At 42.0% G+C, this 17,955-nt stretch overlaps 1 protein-coding gene across 8 annotated transcripts in view; it reads right to left on the minus strand.

Annotated features, from left to right (window-relative positions):
* Positions 1-17,955, minus strand: part of APBB2 (amyloid beta precursor protein binding family B member 2) — a 184,869-nt gene that overhangs the window by 149,033 nt on the left and 17,881 nt on the right. The window lies entirely within an intron of this gene.

Raw genomic sequence — 17,955 nt, forward strand, 5'->3', positions numbered from 1 at the left:
AAAATTTTCACCTTATTTTCCAACATTCAGTCTAGCAATTCTGTGCTCTTCTGTGAATCTCTGTTCCTTTGAAAAGGGGAACATAGAAGAGATAATAGCTACAAGTTGGCAAACACCATATATAAACCAGAAATCCAAAAAAAAGCATCTATTAGTTTGCAGCTGAATTTGTTTCAAATGCAATTAAGTGTATTTTAAGCTACGTATTATATTTGTGCTCTAAATTATAATTACTTGGGTAACTTAGGTACAACACAACTCAAGTGTTGTAAGTAAATCCAACTTTTCTTTATCATATTATGCCTTAGTGAGAGCTCTCTTCAATTTTGAGGAGTTAGTACAGGAAAAGAAATGCAACACCATATTAGCACAAATGTAAGAAAATAATTGCTTAGCTAAAATTTCACCATCTACTGTTTTTGCAAGTATCTAAAAACACAGCCAACAGTCACTAGAATTGCTGAATAGGTTTTTTAGAAAGTGGGACACACACATACACACACAAAAAAACCAGAGCAAAATTGCAGATCCATCAAAAAATCACTTTGAGTTCAGATCAGTTTCTTATCACAAAGGTTTTGTAAAACTGCTACTGAAATAACGATTTTTTTTTTGGCAGGACATCAAGAAAAAGGACTTGAAAGATCAAAAAATGCCCACTAAATAATAAATATGTCCCCCAGATACTTTTGACCTTGAAAGGAAGTGGTCTCAGCCATGGTGAATGATGCCTGTATTATTCCTCCTCACTTTCAGAGGTACGTTCAGGCACCAGTCCTCCATGGGAAGCAATGTGATTTCCATATGGAGGCACCTCAAGCTAGGCACATTGCCCAGATCAGAGTGGCAAAGGTGAAGCACCTTCCATGGTCATTGTTGCAGCTCTCAGAGCACAGAGCTGAAGGACAGAAACAGAGCAGCACCAACCACACCGGATAATGACAGTCACTGAGAAAGAAGAGCAGGCCTCCAAACACTGCTCTCATGGAGCATCATCCCATTCATCACACAGCCCAGATTTTGGTTTCACTCTGCTGCGTGCTGATAGAAGGCCATAACTCAGTGACCTGGCTCTGGAAATCTGTAAATTTCCATTTTCCTTTTCCAGGTCTGTTTTTACTTATCAGAAGAAGAAAAAAAAAAAATCCTCTACTTTGTAAAAATGAATAGCATTTTTTATTCCTGTTCCAAGCCAAAACCAACACCAGATGGAAACTCATTTAAAATTCTTACATCCTTAGCTCTCTTTCTGTAAGGAGGCTACTACTACCAGCTAAGCAGCCTCACGAAAAAAAAGTAAATTAAAAAAAAGTCAAAGGAATATGAAAGTGATTTACATTATATAAGATGAGTGAACACAGAAGAAAACTGACAAACCACAGTGACTGCTTAAAAAATAATAATGTCTTATTATTTACTTTGAAAACAATGAAAAGTCCTGAAAATACCATCAGATCCCACCAGGTAAGAAATGCATAATATGTGTTCCTAAGGAGAGTGGAGGAAACCTGAAGCAGTTCTACTCTGCAACAAATCTCAGCTCCTAAAATATATAAGGCCACAAGCTGACTTGCTGTGAGTCAGACCATGCCAGTTGCAGAGGCCAAAGACACTCAAAAAGCCATCACACCTCCACTGCCCACCCCTGGGCTATGCAACAAGTTGAGTGAGCAAGCCAGACCAGGAGAGAGATTGAGACATCTTGTTGCTTCCTGAGTTTCTGTCTGTAGCTTTAAGGTGGCTGATCTGCATGTCACTGGGTCACATTTCTCTCTGGAATAATAGGAACAGTTCTGTAGGTGACTCATTCATAATTCATAAAATCTTAAGCATTTTGCAGCTCTCACTATGAATGCAGAGCAGTCTTTTCTAGTCTCATTTACCACAGCCAGTCTCAACAACAAACTGATACCAAGAATCAGTAACAGAAAAGTTTTCTGATACTGAGAATACTTTGCAAATAGTATAAATACAGCACTTATACAGCAATCTTATTCAGAACGTGTGCAGTGGCCCTTACTGATCAGTCACTACAGAAATCTGAACAATGGCATATCTTTTTAAGAAAGGGAGAGCTGTCAAATTGCTATATTTATACTATTTGCAGAGCATTCTTTATTTAGATTTCTATGGTAACCAGTAAGTAAGAGGACTGCAGTTCGTATTTTGAATTTTTTCATTCCCCATAGTCCAAACCAGCAGAACTACTCCAACCTTTTTTCAAGAAGGAAAAAGCAATAAGCAAACATCTTATGGACTCAAGGCTGTGTTTTTAATAATTAACTTGAGATGGAGTTCTTCTCTAACATAGCAACAAACAAATCATTCATTTAAGCTATCCTTTTTAAAGCAACTTAGTAACAAAACTAGTCTGATATGCATTACTCACCAGTCAAAATTTGTCAAAAATGGATTTCTGCTGTTACATCGTTTTATTTGTCAAAATGCAACCAGTGAAGAGAAAACAGGGGCAAGTTTGTTCTCCCTCTGTCACACAAGGAATCAGGTACCACATACATTGTGAGAACCAGTACCTGCTGCAGGGGTATGGTCCTGTTGCCACAGGAGGAAGCATGCTCATTATTAAACCACACCAATTTAATTCGAAAAGCGGGTCAGATGATGTACTGCAGCACACAGTCACCCTACACCTCCAGAACAGATTATAGCTAGTCCAATGGCAAATTGTGCTTGCTGTAAACACTAGAGGGACAGCATAAGTAGCAAGAACCAGCTCCCTCACCCACACTGCCTGTTTATGGGTTTCCCATCAAGTCTTCCTACTTACATTTTGGGGTAATAAAACATAAGGAAGAAGAATATAATTGCTCTGTTTTGCAAATAATCAGAACTCAAAGAGAGTGCTATTTATTTCCTTTAAGGAGGAACTGCAAAGCAGGACAAAAATCTACCTCTGTCCCAAAATACAAGATATGTCCATTTTAACATCAGAATTGTATGTATTCTCAGGTACTCACTTCCCTCCACTTGCTAGTCTTGATTTCTGAAGAGGATGCCAGCCCCAGACACTAGTCAGTTAGCCTTTAGCTCCAAATATTTCCAAAACCCTCAGAGAAATTATTCCACTGTCAATGACAAATGATTTTTATGGAATATTCCTCTCCCACATCCCACATCTGGCCATTCTCTTGTCAGCATTTTGGTTGTCAGAGATGGTACTACACTCCTACCTTCTGAAAGCTCATGAGCAAGTCTGGAGCAAGCCAGCAGCTGGCTCCCCAGCAAGCCTATTTTTGCCCAGTGCACTGAGTTAAGTTTTTGGGAGCTGCAACTCCTCCCTAGCCAAAGACTATTTTTATCAAGGAAAGAGGAAGTCCTGTCCCCATCTCCGGTGAGTTTCATCGTACATCCACAATTCCCAAGTGAAACTGCACAGGACTTTGAGAACTACAGCACTCTGGCAAGACTACTGAGGGTTTATTCATGAGACAGCCCAAAACTACCCAGAGGAAAGCAATCGCTGAAGGCAGCATAGCAAGAGCCCTCCACTGCCACGTTCCCCTCCCACTGCCCAGAAGCCAGACAGATGACCAGGCAGCAGTAGATGACAGCCAAGACAACCACGCTGTGCCCACCCAGAGTCACCAGTGAGGACTGCTCTGTCTCAAACGCCACCTTTTGCCAAAACTATTTAGCACAAGACAAAAGACACCTACCACCAGGGCTTGATTAGCACAGGGTCAGTCTGCATTCAGTAATGCTTGTGATGGGACAAGTGGGACGTCACCAGCAGCCCCACAGCACAGCGAATGCCCTCCATGCCCTCACTGCTGCCTGGAAAGCACAGAGAAGATGGCAGAGCCGTTCCAACTACCCAAAATATCCTAAAGCACTGAGAGCCAGGCACTCTTTGCAGCTTGGGCAACTCGCAGAGCCAAAATAAAACAGCAGGGAAACACCGAGGAAGGTACACTTTACTGCTGGAGCTCCATGAATGAGCACCATTTTGCCTGGGTCCCCCAGGGGTCTGTAAACACCAGCCACTTGATCCCTCTCACCAGCTTCTCCCACCCTCAAAAACAGTGGTGCTTGAGCACAGACAAAGGCATCCTGTTTTAACACACCACTTTACGGCAAGAGCATGGAACAGCAACAGTAAGCCATAGTCAAAAAAATTAAAGAGAACAGAAGTTCTGTGGAACAGAAAGCACTTTCAAAGTACAGAATTTCACTGAGGATGCAGAAGCCAGTGAATAAGCACTCAGTTTCACTAAAATTACTTCAGACTAGTAAAGCATAACATTACAGAGGGTAATAAATTTGAAAAATAAGAGCTTGTTAGATACAGTAGAACTGGAATATATTTTCTACCTGTGGCTTATATCCCTCCCTTAATTTAATAAATCCAATTAGTTTCAACATCACTGAAGGAAAACAGAGTACTTCAACTTCCTCATGGTCCTATCTAATACAACTAACCAGTTTAAACAGGAAGAAGTCACAAGTGCCTACCAAGTAATGTGTCAGCCAGAGGCCGGCTCCTCGCCAACAAAAACTGCAGCATGTTCATCTCTGCACCTCCACACCAAGCTTCCTAAAAAACCACTCTTCACAGCAAATCATTCCTTAGAAACTTCTTAGTGTGAGCTATGCTGAAGCATCTCCTACTACGTTCTGCAAAGCACGCTGAAAAGGTCTCAAATATTTCCTCACTCTGTGCTTGCACATGTTAAGTCATATAATCGTAGAATATCCTGAGCTGGAAGAGACCCACAAGGATCGTCAGAGTCCAACTCCTGGTCCTGCACAGGACAACATCAACAATCACACCACATGCCTGAGAACATTGTCCAAACATTTCTTGAACTCCGGCAGGCTTGGTGCTGTGACCACTTCTCTGGGGAGCCAGTTCCAATGCTCAACCACCCTCTAGGTGAAGAACCTTCTCCTAATATCCCATCTAAACATCCCCTGGCACAGCTTCATGCTGTTCCTTCAGGTCCTATTCCTAGTCACCAGAGAAAGGGGTTCAGCACCTGCTCCTCTGCTCCCCCACAGGAGGAAGCTGTAGACCTCAGTCTCCTCCAAAAACAAACCAAGTGACCTCAGCTGGTCCTCACATGGCTCCTCCTTTAGACACTTCACCATCTTCATGGCCCTTCTTTGGACTCTCTGTAATAGCTTTATATCCTTCTTACACTGTGACAACCAACAAAGCACTCAAGGTGCAGCTGCCCCAGTGCAGAGCAGAGCGGGACAATCCCCTCCCTTGCCCAGCTGACGATGCTGTGACTGATGCACTGCAGGACACAGCTGGCCCTCCTGGCTGCCAGGGCACACTGGTGACTCAATGTCATGTTTAAAAGAACCACAACTCACCATTTACGTGGCACACTTTAGCTCATTCTCTCTACAGAAGTCACTCTGAAGCATTCCCCTGCATTCAACTACTCCTCCGCTTGGTTACACTATCTTAAAAATGCACCTCCTGTGTACTCACCATGCTGCACACTGACTGAGGTCTAGGGAGGGATAGTCACTGTATCCAGCTAATTCCTTTTTGTACTTACCAAGTGATTCCCAGCCTGACTCGCTGACCTTTGCTACTTCATCCTCACAAAACACACCATGATCAGACCACCTCTATTCATCCCATGTTTGATGACTAGACCCAGACTGTCCCTGCTGGAGCTTAGAAAAAGCAGGAGTAGCAGGGAGATCAAGAACTGAAAGAGGCACCAAGAAGCTTTTATTTTTTTTTAAAAAAGGAAGATTTATACCCATATGCCTAACTATACTTTGATCCAAAACACACAGTTGCTTCTAGAAGCTGATACCCTACTTCAGCAAGAACAGTCCCAAGGACAAGAATCAAGAGTAGTTTGGACTGCACCTTGGGACCTCACACCTTTGTTTTTTCGTTATAAACATCAATGCTTTGTTTTGTGAAAGCCCAGACCAATTTCCATCACAAGAATGACAGGAATTCTCCAGAGCATTAGCATTCTTCCCACTAACAGATAAGTGAATCACCCTCTTTGTGACCCTACCCAAAATAGCACACTGTTGAGCTATGGTACACTGGGCAGGTCCAACCACGTTAACACTGTCTTGCTCTGTCCAAGTAGAGCAAGCTTAACCCAGCTGTAGATGGCTGCTGGGCCTCCCACCATCACAGCAGGAGAAAGATCACCATCGCAGCAACACAGCAGTCTGGACGGAACCTCCCTGCTTTCAGCCCTTGCTCCAGACTTCACCCACACAATCTCCTTCACTAACTGAAAGACATGCATGTCAGTAAAGTGCCTTTAGCAGTTCACCGTCATATACACATGTTCCAAACAGAGGGGGGGAAAAACCCACTCCCTTTCAGTTCTCAATTACAAGCCAGCCTCCTGCTATTCACAATACTGCAGTGATACTCCTACACAAGGGCACTTGCTTTTGAACACAAGAGGTGATGAAGGAAAAAGCCCCACAAATCTATGATACTTCCTCTCCACAGAAAGTAAGCACACAAAGAGATCACCATAAGAGAAAACACTATAAAACATGCATTAGAAAAAAAAAAACAAAACCAGAAAAAATGGACTGAGTGGCCCAGCTGTCATCTCGGCCAGCCTGAGATTCTGCCATGCCGGCAGGTACCACTGTAATCCACAGTGGCTGTTACTGAAGGAAATGCAGCCAGTGCACAACAAAATGCTCAGAAGAGCAAGGCAATAAGGAGGCAGGACTTTGGATGGTTTTATCTAGCTTTTTAATTTGTTTTGATCAAGCTCATGTTCCTTCTGTTCAACCAAGTAATCCAACAACTTGATATGTGAACCACTCAATACTCCTTTTAACATGGAGCTCATACATCACTGATAACCAGTTGGTTAGGATGCAGGGATTACAAAATCCCTGTGCAGCTCCTGTGGCTCTACATAATTAAGGGCACAAAACTTTCCTGGAAAAATATCCCTAGTATCCAGCTACAATGAAAGGGGAGCACATCTACACAGTTTGGCTGACCCAGATATCCAATGTTCAGCCTCTGTAAGTTAATAAGCAAAGTGGAAAGACAGAAGAAAGTAAAGTGAAATTAAAATAACAACAGAAAATCCAGGCTAGGACTAAAACATCCCCTCACCACCCCCAAACATGCCCACACCAAAAACCAAAACCCAGTGTGAACACAGATATATATAAGGAATGATATAAGAACATTTTGCTACATTGTCCTCCAGTCAGGGTTTGGATTTTAAGGTCATACATAACCATTCCGAGTTTCCCAAGGAAAGGGGAATGTGATGGCAGCAATAGTTCCTCTCTATTTCTGCTGACTTTTAAGAAAAAAGCAACTAAAAAATGAAAAGCCCATGGTAGGCATCATAAAGCTACTAGAGCTATATATTAGCATTACAGAAATTTAGATTCTTCCATAGTCTGAGGTATTTTTAAAGCATAACTATTCCACCTCTTTGAATTCTGTAAATATACCTGCAGCACTGTAAGCTAGCTAGAAAGAAATACATACCCATTGCTAGGAAGGGGCTAGTTGGGAAATGCAGCACAGAGCTGAGGAGATGCTCAGCACACTGCACAAGCCTGAGGTGCCCGCCCCCCCCGCAAGGCACAAAGGGGAACAGGGAGCCTTCCTTCCTTTTTTCTCAGCACAAACCTGAACAGTCAGGCATCATTTGCTATCATCAGATAAGATCTGGCTTTTGGAAAGTTAAGAGTCTGACAGCTAATCAAGATAATTCATCCCAGAGAACAGCTTGCTCACTGCAGAAATCACTAACACATCCAGTTGCTTCTAATATAAAAGTCCGATTACACAGCAACCCATGCCACTGACACTGCAGTCTAACACTTGAAAATTCACTACAAGGCATCATCACCAAAACTACCAGTTTACACTGTCAAACAGCACCTTAACAGCATATTGCAGTAGTATTTTCTTTATATTAAATATGCAGAGCATAGAAATATGTCAAACTTTGAAAAGCATCAAGTACTTTTCTTCTAAACACAGATTTCAAACAGATCATTGACAAACAAGAAGACCTAGGAACACCACAGGGGTGTGTTCTCCAAATATTTTGTTCAGAGGGTTACCACAAAAAATGTGAAAGGCCTCCAAAAACCCCTACTTGAATCTAGCCAGAAATGCATACCACACAAGCACAGTCCTTCCACTAAGAAAGCAGCCTATGGGGTGATTTTGTTTATGCACCGATTAGGCTGTTAAAAGCATTCAGAGGTACCCCACCTACCAGAGAGTGCATTCCTCAGGGTGTGCAAAAACACAAAGGTCCTATTTTTCATTGAAGATCTCTAAAACTGTAACAGAGAACAGACTGTTCCCTAATATCTTTCATTCAACCCTGTTTGTGTTCCTGCAATTCAAACACATTATTCACAGCATTTAACTCCCTCCTCATATTAATCCCTTAAATTTGATGAATATATCAGCATTATTTTCCTCACAGAAACCCAAAGCCAATTTATAAAACAGTAAGACTTGAAGACCTTCAGATACAGTGCTATAAAAAAACATTATAGTAGAGTCCAAGTTTTGTTGTTTACATAAAACTTTATTCACATTACAAAGTAAAGATGTAAAGGACAGAATGCCTGGATGAGTGACTGGTGTTGCAAGTTATGACTATTTTTCTTTAACCTATAAAGCCTTTTCTTTTAAATACAGTCTTGTAGATGTAAAACCAAGAGTAATATAAGTGTACAGGAGTACACTAGAAACATCAGCAATGCTGACCCTAAGCACAAAGGTCCATCCCTGAGATGGCACCAGCCCGAAATGCCAAGGCTGCATGCTGCTGCCCAAGCTCAGGCACATTGCTTCTGGCCCTGAGCCAGATGGCATGAAACCAGCTCAGATCTCTTCCACAGTCACAGCACATTTATGTGCAATGCAGATAATCCTTCTACAACAACCAAGTGCGGAAGATGGGGGGGACATGATACTATTTACTACAAGAAAACTTCCAACAACACTTGGCTGAACAAGACAGTAAATTTCCCAGCATTATTGCATTTGTATCTTGCCATAAACACCACCATCCAAAGTCAGCTTGCTTCCAAGCGTTAAACTCAACAAATAAAACCTACTTAAGGAATTATACTAATTTACATATCAAATACTAACGACCACTTTATTGTTTTAACCCTTTTCTTATTCCTTCACTGATGTTAAAACTTGTTTAAACAAGTTTCATTTTCTTACCTTCCCCTGTTTTTGCTGCATGTTGGCTACAATTTAGTAGAAACAACCATAGGATTGTAAACTGTGTGTTTGGAGAGATGGCGGAAGTGGATGTTGTCTCCCCGGACTTTAGTAAAGCCTTTGATACCATTTTCCACAGCATTCTCCTGGAGAAACTGGCTGGTCATTGCTTGGATGGGTGCACTGTCCCTCAGGTAGAAAACTGGCTGGATGGCTGGCCCCAGAGACTGGTGATGAGTTACATCCAGCTGGCAGCCAGTCATGAGTGGTGGTACCCAGAGCTGAGGATCAGCTCTGTTTAATATCTTTGTTGATGACCTGGACAAGCAGATAAAGTGCATTTACAGTCTGCAGATGACACAAGTTGGGAGGGAGTGTTGATCTGCTGGAGGACACAAAGGCTTTCATAGAGGGATCTGAACAGGCTGGATCAATGGGCCAAGGTCAGATGGACAAGGTTCAACAAGGCCAAATGCTGGGTCTGACACCTGGGTCACAACGACCCCCTGAAGCACCACAGGCTGGGGGTAGAGTGGCTGGAACGTGGCCCAGTGGAAAAGGCCCTGGTGGTGCTGGTCCATAGCCAGCTGAAGATGAGCCAGCATGTGCCCAGGTGGCCAAGAAGGCCAATGGCACCCTAGCTTGTGTCAGAAACAGTGTGGGTAGAAACACACCAGGAACATCATGAACAGGGCAGTGATTGTCCTGTCCTCAGCACTGGCAAGGCCGCAATTCCAGTACTTTATTCAGTTTTGGGCCCTTCATTACAGGAGAAACTTTGAGGAGCTGGAGCATGTCCAGACAAGAGCAGAAAAGCTGGTGAAGAGTCTGAAGCACATGTCTTACATGGAGCAGTTGAGGGAGATGCAGCTGTTTAATCTGCAGAAAAGGAGGCTCAGGGGAGCTTTTTCACAAGAGAGCTGAAGTTGAAAAGAGGTTGCAGATAGGTGGGGACCAGGCTCTTCTCCCAGGTAACAAGTCATTTGACAAGATGGAGCAGCCTCAAGTTGTGCCAGGCAGATTTATATTGGATATTAGGACAAATTTCTTCACGAAAGGGTTGTCAAGCATTAGAACAGGCTGCCCAGGGAAGTGATGGAACCACTGTCCCTGGAGGCATTTAAAAGACATGTAGATGTGGTTCTTAGAAATAGGGTTGCGTGGTGGACTTGACAGTGCTAAGTTAACAGATGGACTGAATGATCTTGGAGGTCCTCTTCCAACCTAAATGATTCTCTGATAATGGGTACCATCAGCACACTGTACGCAGAAACCGATTAAGAGCTGGAAAATATTTGACCTATGCGTATAGAATTATTGACTAACGCTCAAACACAATCTGATCTTGCTTGAGGAACTTGCATGAGGAACACCAAGGCAGCACTCACACACTACCTCAAACTAACATACACTCTGTTATCTGGTCCAATCTTCCAGTTGTTCCTCAAGTTATGTAATTTTTACAGAAAACTTGTCTTTATTCAGCTGCTTGGTTTTTCCTACACTCCTGTTTTCCCCTCTCTATCTATATGTATCTATACATTTATGCACCAAGATCTTAATATGTGAATTACAAGCAGGCATAAAGGCACCTTTTTTTTTTATAAAATCAAGGACAGAAATCTGAAGCTCTGACCATTTTCATTAGAAATCAAAGTTATCATGACGATTTTTTAAGTGTTTATTTATTACTGTTACAATGCTTCCTTGCTTTCACATTCTGGCTAAAATCAGCTGTGGAAATGACAGAAGAAAGGGTGTTTTTTTTAACACCATAAACTTTAAGCCAGAACAGCAGCAGGAAGTTCTGGAAGTTTCACAGGAAAGCTGGTCAGTTTAGTTTTATTGCTGGAAGCTACCTCAACATTTCTTTTAACATTTGAATAGAGAACAGATATGAATCTCTGAAAATTAAGGTTCATGTGCAACAAAATCAAAGCAGCACATGAATGGGTGTTGTTATCAAATTGAACTCTAATCACCATCAAGCTCACCACATACAGGGAATTTGGTGTGATGTTTTATTTAATAAAGTGATATAGCCTCAGTTTGTCAAGATAGTGACTACACATTTTGAGTTAAAATAACACATTGTGGGACATTAAAAATTACTACTGAACTATCCCTTTAATGCTCCTGAAAAGTTTTGGCTACTACACAGAAATACTTGGAAAGCTGTATTTCAAATCTTACACTTTTCCAGTCATGTACTTAGAGATAGTTAAGTCATAACAATCAATTTTGGATGGGAGGTACTGGAAGTCAGCTGGAAACCTGGGCTGAGCCCCCTCCTCACACAGCTCAGAGCAACCGAGAACATCTGCCAGCTGCCCATCCATCTTGCTGCATATGGGACTCCCTCTCCACAAGTTTGAACTACTGTAAGTTTTTACACCACAGAATCAAGCACAGAGTTTCATCATTACTATTTAGCTTTAATTCCAAACAGTTGCTATTTAAAAGTTAACAGGATATACATGTGTATATAAAATGTGGACTAAAAAAATAAAATAAAATGGAGCTCTCATGCTTGAGTCATTAGAGATGATTTGTCTCTTGGCATAAAGCTAAATAAGGAGGGAGAAAAGAACAAGAACAGCTGGACAATATCCAGCTTTTTAATGCCTCTAAAGCAACTGACATTTACTGGCAAAAGAAGAAAACACTTCAAATAATTTCAGCCAAAATAATTTTTTTCTTCCTAATCCTTAATAGCTGTAGACTAACTTATCCACCTGAACTGCTCTCCATTCTTTGAACTAGTGCACAATGCACAGTAGTATCAATGTGGATGTGTTTTACAAAATTAATTCAATGCGAAAAGAACCCGCACTGGACTGCTCTGTGGCTACCACTAGTAACTGCCACACAAACCCGAACTTCTCCGAAGTAACATGGCCAACCACAAAGGGCACACTGGTGTCCAAGAGCAGGTTTCTCAGTCAGTAGATCCTGACACATTTTAAATGAAGTGTGCTTTGCACTGCCCACCCGACCAAGGAGGAAGCAAGGACTGCCACATGCAGCACCCCAGGCAGCATGGCTTTGCCAAGGCAACCAGATGACGGGCAAGTGGTGAGATGCACACATACCAAACCCTGGTTGGGAGACCAGCTGCAGGGGTGAGTGTAAGGGCTCAGTGTGCACAAGAGCAAAGATGAGTGGCAACCTATCTTTCACATCCTTGTCTTTTGAAGTATCTCACAGTGCAAAGAACTGAAAGGAAGGCTGCAGCAGAGAGAGATAAAAGGTAGGACCCTCAGAAGATGGCAGTTTCTGATGTAAAGCAGTATCTGACAGGACCATGAGGAGTCTGCAGAGAGAAATAAGTGACATGAAAGGACAAGAAATAAAACACCAATGGATTTGAGTATTAAAAAATGTGCCCTAAATGCAAGCTTTTAAGCTAGCTATAAAACCTCACAGTATTTTTAACTAAACCATTAATTATAACATCTAGAAATGGACTTGAAACAGCTCAGCAAAAGGTTCAAGATGCAGCCATGGTTTAAAAAGCACAACCTCAAATTCCATAGCTTTGCATAAACAGAACTAAGATGAAGAGCAATGTCAGCCTAATTAATGTCTTCTAGAGGACACTAGTGCAGATTCCTTTATTGTAACATGCTGTGCTAGTCACTCCAAAAGGTGCTGCTAAACCAGACAAGGTTACCTCTTTCAGAAAGAGGTAACAACTCTGGCTCTGGGAATGGAAAAACCCTCAAAATACACTGTGTTCCTGAACAATCCAAATCTGCTGAAATACACCCAAGCATGATAAGACAGAAAACCATTTGGAAAAGGAAGCCTGGCAGTTTCTGCTTGCGTATACAAAAGAGCGTGTGAGTATATAAATACAAAAACTAATTCCAGCAGGAGGTCATGGAAGTCAAGTATGGAACATTTTATGTGAGGATCAGGATCAGGAGAATTGCTCCATCTGTGCCAGGTTTATTACTAAGATTCATTTATCAACAACCTTAAAGGCACAGGTCTATCTCTAACCATTACCATGATAAATCAACAGTGGGAGAGATTACCCCATAAAACCCAGAGATTCTTCTACTTTTTTCTCTGGAAACATACAACAGTGACACCTCATAGACAAGGTATTGAAAGTAGAGGGACACAGGGTCTGATCCACCCTGACAATCTCGCCCAGTCTCAAACAGCACCACTCTATCTGTCTGGCATAGATAGAGCTCATTCCACAGTGGGTCTGGCTCTGGTACCAGACAAAAGGAGTCCTAGAGAGGAGCAGCAGTACCTGCTGAAACTGGAACAGATTTTGAACTGAGAAAGGGTAGATTTAGACTGGACATAAGCAAAAGATTTTTATTATGAGAGTGGTGAGGCACTGGAACAGATTGCCCAGAGAAGTTGTGGATACCCCATCCCTGTAAATAAATGTTCAAGGTCTGGTTGGATGGAGGTCTGGTCTAGCACACAATAAGATGTCCCTGCCCACAGCAGTGGGGTTCTTGGACCAGATGGTCTCTAAAGATCCCTTCCAATCCAATCCAAAACATCCAATGACTCCATGATTCTACTTGCCCTATAATCTCCTCTCTGCCTTTCCTGGCTACCACCCATGCAAAGCACACCTGCTTGGGAAAACAAGAGAGCACCAACCAAACAGTGCCAAGAGACAAAAAGATCTGAGGTACACAAAGACAACTCTACAGAAAGCCATAAGGCCCTGGACACTGATCCTCAAGCAAGCAGGAAGGACAGCTCCACACGAACAGTACGCAAGGGCCACTCAGAGAAATGCTTAACTTCTGCAGAGCTGGCTACCTCTCCAGAAGGAAAAGTAGCTCTCCTTTGAATGTTTTCTGATCTTAGACCTACCTCTTCCATAGTTCTAGAATATTGACTAAAATGACACTTCGGTGCATTTTCCATCTGGAGATTTGTCAGACATCTATCCCAGCCACAGAGCTGCCCTCTTCCTCATCGCTCCACACATAATACAAACAACAGAACACCCTCCATAAATCGTGCAAAGTTTAAATTGTTTCAGAAATTGCATGCTCAGCATCTGGGAACATATACATTTCTTAATGATTTTCTCAGTACTGCCTGTGCTGCTAAAGACTTTTCAACCCATTCACCTCAAGAAGCATATATTTAGCATGAGTAAAGATCTATTTTTTCGGAGAAAAAATGTCCTAGCTTGAAGCTTAAATAAATCAATGTCCCTAAGATTAAGGTATCTTGCTGCCCTCAAAACAAGTCCAGAAGAATTTCTTTCCAGCTGAAAAAGATAAGTTTTAAGCCTTTTTCTGCCATTCTGTAAGCAAAAAAACCTGTGATTACATTTTTCTGGTGTTCAGAGTTAATTAAGTGGTTCTTGGAGACCATCGAGATTTGTTACACTATCTTCATTTCTATTCTAGGAAAGCAACCTGTAGTGTTGTCCCAGTCATTGCTTTTCCAGGATGTTAGCTCCTCCAGTGGGTAACCTCTTCCAACTCATCCAAATTTTATCTTCTCCTCAGAGTCTCCTTTTGAAAGTCCCTTTGGCCCAAGACATGGTCCCAGGAAAAGTAACCCATTCTAATCTGTACAAGACCACTCACTTTCTCCACCTACTGAAGACCCAGACACCATCTCTACCCAAACAGAAGATGAGGGCCAGATTCTCTCACTCTCCTGGTACCAGTATCACGAGATTAAGTCCTTAAACATGAGGAAAGCCTCTCCGTGTTTGGGCAAAAGCTCAACAGTTACCACCCAACTATCCACCAAACTGTGTTTTAATAAATCCCAGTGATGGATGGAATATTCAGTAATGGAGCTACAGGAGTGCCATGCCAATGATGGAGCTGCACACATATAATCACTGTAAAATACTAACAGACATGCAGCTTGTAATTTCCTTCCTTTTTTCCTACCTGTCCCCACAGACAAGGGAAATACCAACACTTAACAAGTCTGCCTCGTTGGAAGATATGACTGCCATCACCGAAGGAGATGCAACTGAAAATCCTCCACTATTCCCCCTCCAAACTCATCGACTCCAGTCATGAAAGACACATTTCACTGCTTGCTGCTCTGCTCTACATTCACCTTTGGGCTCTGGAAGGTTTTACTCTCTGGGAGACCAATCACTTCACTTCAGGTAACAGCTTGCAGAAAAAGATGGCTTGTCCAGATCTATAAGCTTCACATGTATATCGAAGGTGACCACTTGAGATCAAAGCAAAATAAAGCCTTGAAGGGAGCAGTGCATGTATCAAGAGGCCAGTTCCCAACAGCTATCTGTACTCAAACATACAATGGAGTTGCTCATCACATAAGCCTATGATTAGTGGTCTCCAGATGAAAATAGGAATTCAATTTAAATTCTTCCAGAATAGCCAGAGGCTTTTTGGTATTTTCAGGATGTCATTTGGGTGTCTGGACTTTTACACAGCCTGAAACAAAGAAAGAAATATAAGGAAGTCTGATATACAGCCTGAGCACAAAATCTATGCTTCAGCTATAATGAAAGGACGTTTCTGCAAAAAGCAAAGTGATGCAAACACAAGCAGGACACCAATGGGAAAACATATGTGACTTCTGTGGCAAATTATACATCACTGCATACAATATTTCACTGTGGGCAACACACTAGAAGGAGGGAAAGCAAAAGAAAAAAAAGAAAAGGTGGGGAATAACGGGGGAAAAAGGCACTCAAAATGAGAACATTTTAACTTTCCTGCAATCCCACCCACTGCAAGGACACAAGATGCTCATGGATCCCAGGCCAAACACACTCCTGAGGAGCCTTGTTAGTCCTCTCCAGAAACAGTGTGGAAGTTTACTCTCTCCATTACACTGGAGTGAAAGTCCCCCTTACACAGCAACTCTGCAGGTAAAGTGGAGGGAACTGGAACCACTAACAAACACCCTGGCATGAAGATGTCAGAGCTCAGCCTCTCAAAGGAGGGCCCCAGCCATGAGGCAGCTGTCTTCTGCAGATGCTAAGAGCCAATGCTTCCATTCAGACACATGCCATATACTAACCCAGTAAGTAAAAACCAGATTATTTTTCCCCAACTGTTCCTTCCAGCATACTTTGTTCAATGGAAAGAAAACTAAAACCTAGAGAAGTTGTTGTTTTCATTAATCTCTGCAGACTCACTGCAATCATAATTGGGCAGCCTAACTGCTCAGAAGATTATGCCAATGATTCAATTGCACTGCAATACAAATAAAGATATCTGCATAAAGTGGGCTGCAAAGTACTACATATAAAAACCTAATGAAGTTATACATTTGTGCATCATTACCCTTTCTAATAGAGTTTGGAAAATAGAAGGCAACATACTATTATATATCATGTACTATTATTCACATAAGTGCCTAAATTACAGAGTTTTGGGAGATACTAGTTATATGCTTATTAAAAAGTCATTTATTTCATTACATAATACACAGATTTCTTTCAAGATTGAAATAGGAAACATGAAAGCGACATCTGAATAGCAAGTCTAAATTAAAAAATTTTTTTGCTGCCATAACAACAGCTTTTCCCTTCAGATTTTGGTTTCCCGTCTCATACTGAACACAGCAGGAGGAGAGTTTCTGAACTCTAATTCACGCTCTTCACATTTATCATCTTCTTCAAAAAAAAGTGTGCTGAGTACAAACTGTGACAGGAGTTCACAACTTCTCAGAACACTGTATAAAACTGTTCATGCCACAGAAGTACCAAGTTAAAGGACCTGAATAAATCAGGTTTAGACTAAACATTTACACTAGAGGCTCTTGGGGGCAAGGGGGAGGTAAACATCTGCACCAGATAGAGCAGAGACACAGAAACCATTATTTTAGAAGCAGAGGACGCCCACAAATGTGCCAAGAATGTTTAGAGGTAGGGATACAACCAAGTTAGCCTTTGCAGCACTTGTGATGGAAGCCTTGCCCACCTTGCACACACACACGAAGATGCTGAGTAGCTGTGAATCATATATCCATTAATGAAGGCCTGGTGATATTTCACACCCAGCTATCACTTTTTGGTTCTCCTCCTTCTTCTTTTCACCTTGTACCTAACTGATTACAGGCTTGGCTAGCACTGGAATTTGTTCAGCTTCACAGTACACTGGCCAGGGAACTCCACAGAGGGGCTGCAGCAGTGCCAGTGGCCGTACAGAGCAGTCAGCCCCCAGCTGGGGAGGCAGGATCCCACCAGCCCCTCCTTCAGCAGGGGAATGGGGACAGGGACTGATGTCAGGGCACAAAGGGTACTTCAGGTCAGCTGACCTCTGGAATCAGCTGCTCTTCAATAAAGGTTTTCCCACCCTGTGAACACTAACTTCCAAACCCCAAATTCAGGGTTTGATGAGCCTACCTTTTCAGAAGCAATTTAATATCAAAAATGGCTTTCTAAGCACTCCCTCCCTTCCCCCTCAAGGGATTTTGCAGAGCTTCAGGGAGACAGAAGAAAACTTCCTCTCAGAATTTAAATATAAATTTATATTCAAAACAGACTTAATTCCTAAACTGCAGTTTGTTTTATGTGAAGGGATTTGTCTTTATCATAGAAACCACAGCTGTTAAAACAGTGTCTGATAGTGCTTTTTTCCTATCATCACTATTCCTTCATTAACCACAGTGTGTATCTTTTATCTTAACTGTCAAAAGAAGCTCTGAAGTACTGAGGTATACAGCTTCTACTTGAGTTAAGAAGGCCATTACCACCCTCACATCAGAGACACATAAACCACAACTACCCCAACACTGCACAACACTGAAGTCACATAAGCAAC

Source organism: Corvus moneduloides, chromosome 5 (genome assembly GCF_009650955.1).
Source record: "Corvus moneduloides isolate bCorMon1 chromosome 5, bCorMon1.pri, whole genome shotgun sequence".
NCBI classification, from domain to species: domain Eukaryota; kingdom Metazoa; phylum Chordata; class Aves; order Passeriformes; family Corvidae; genus Corvus; species Corvus moneduloides.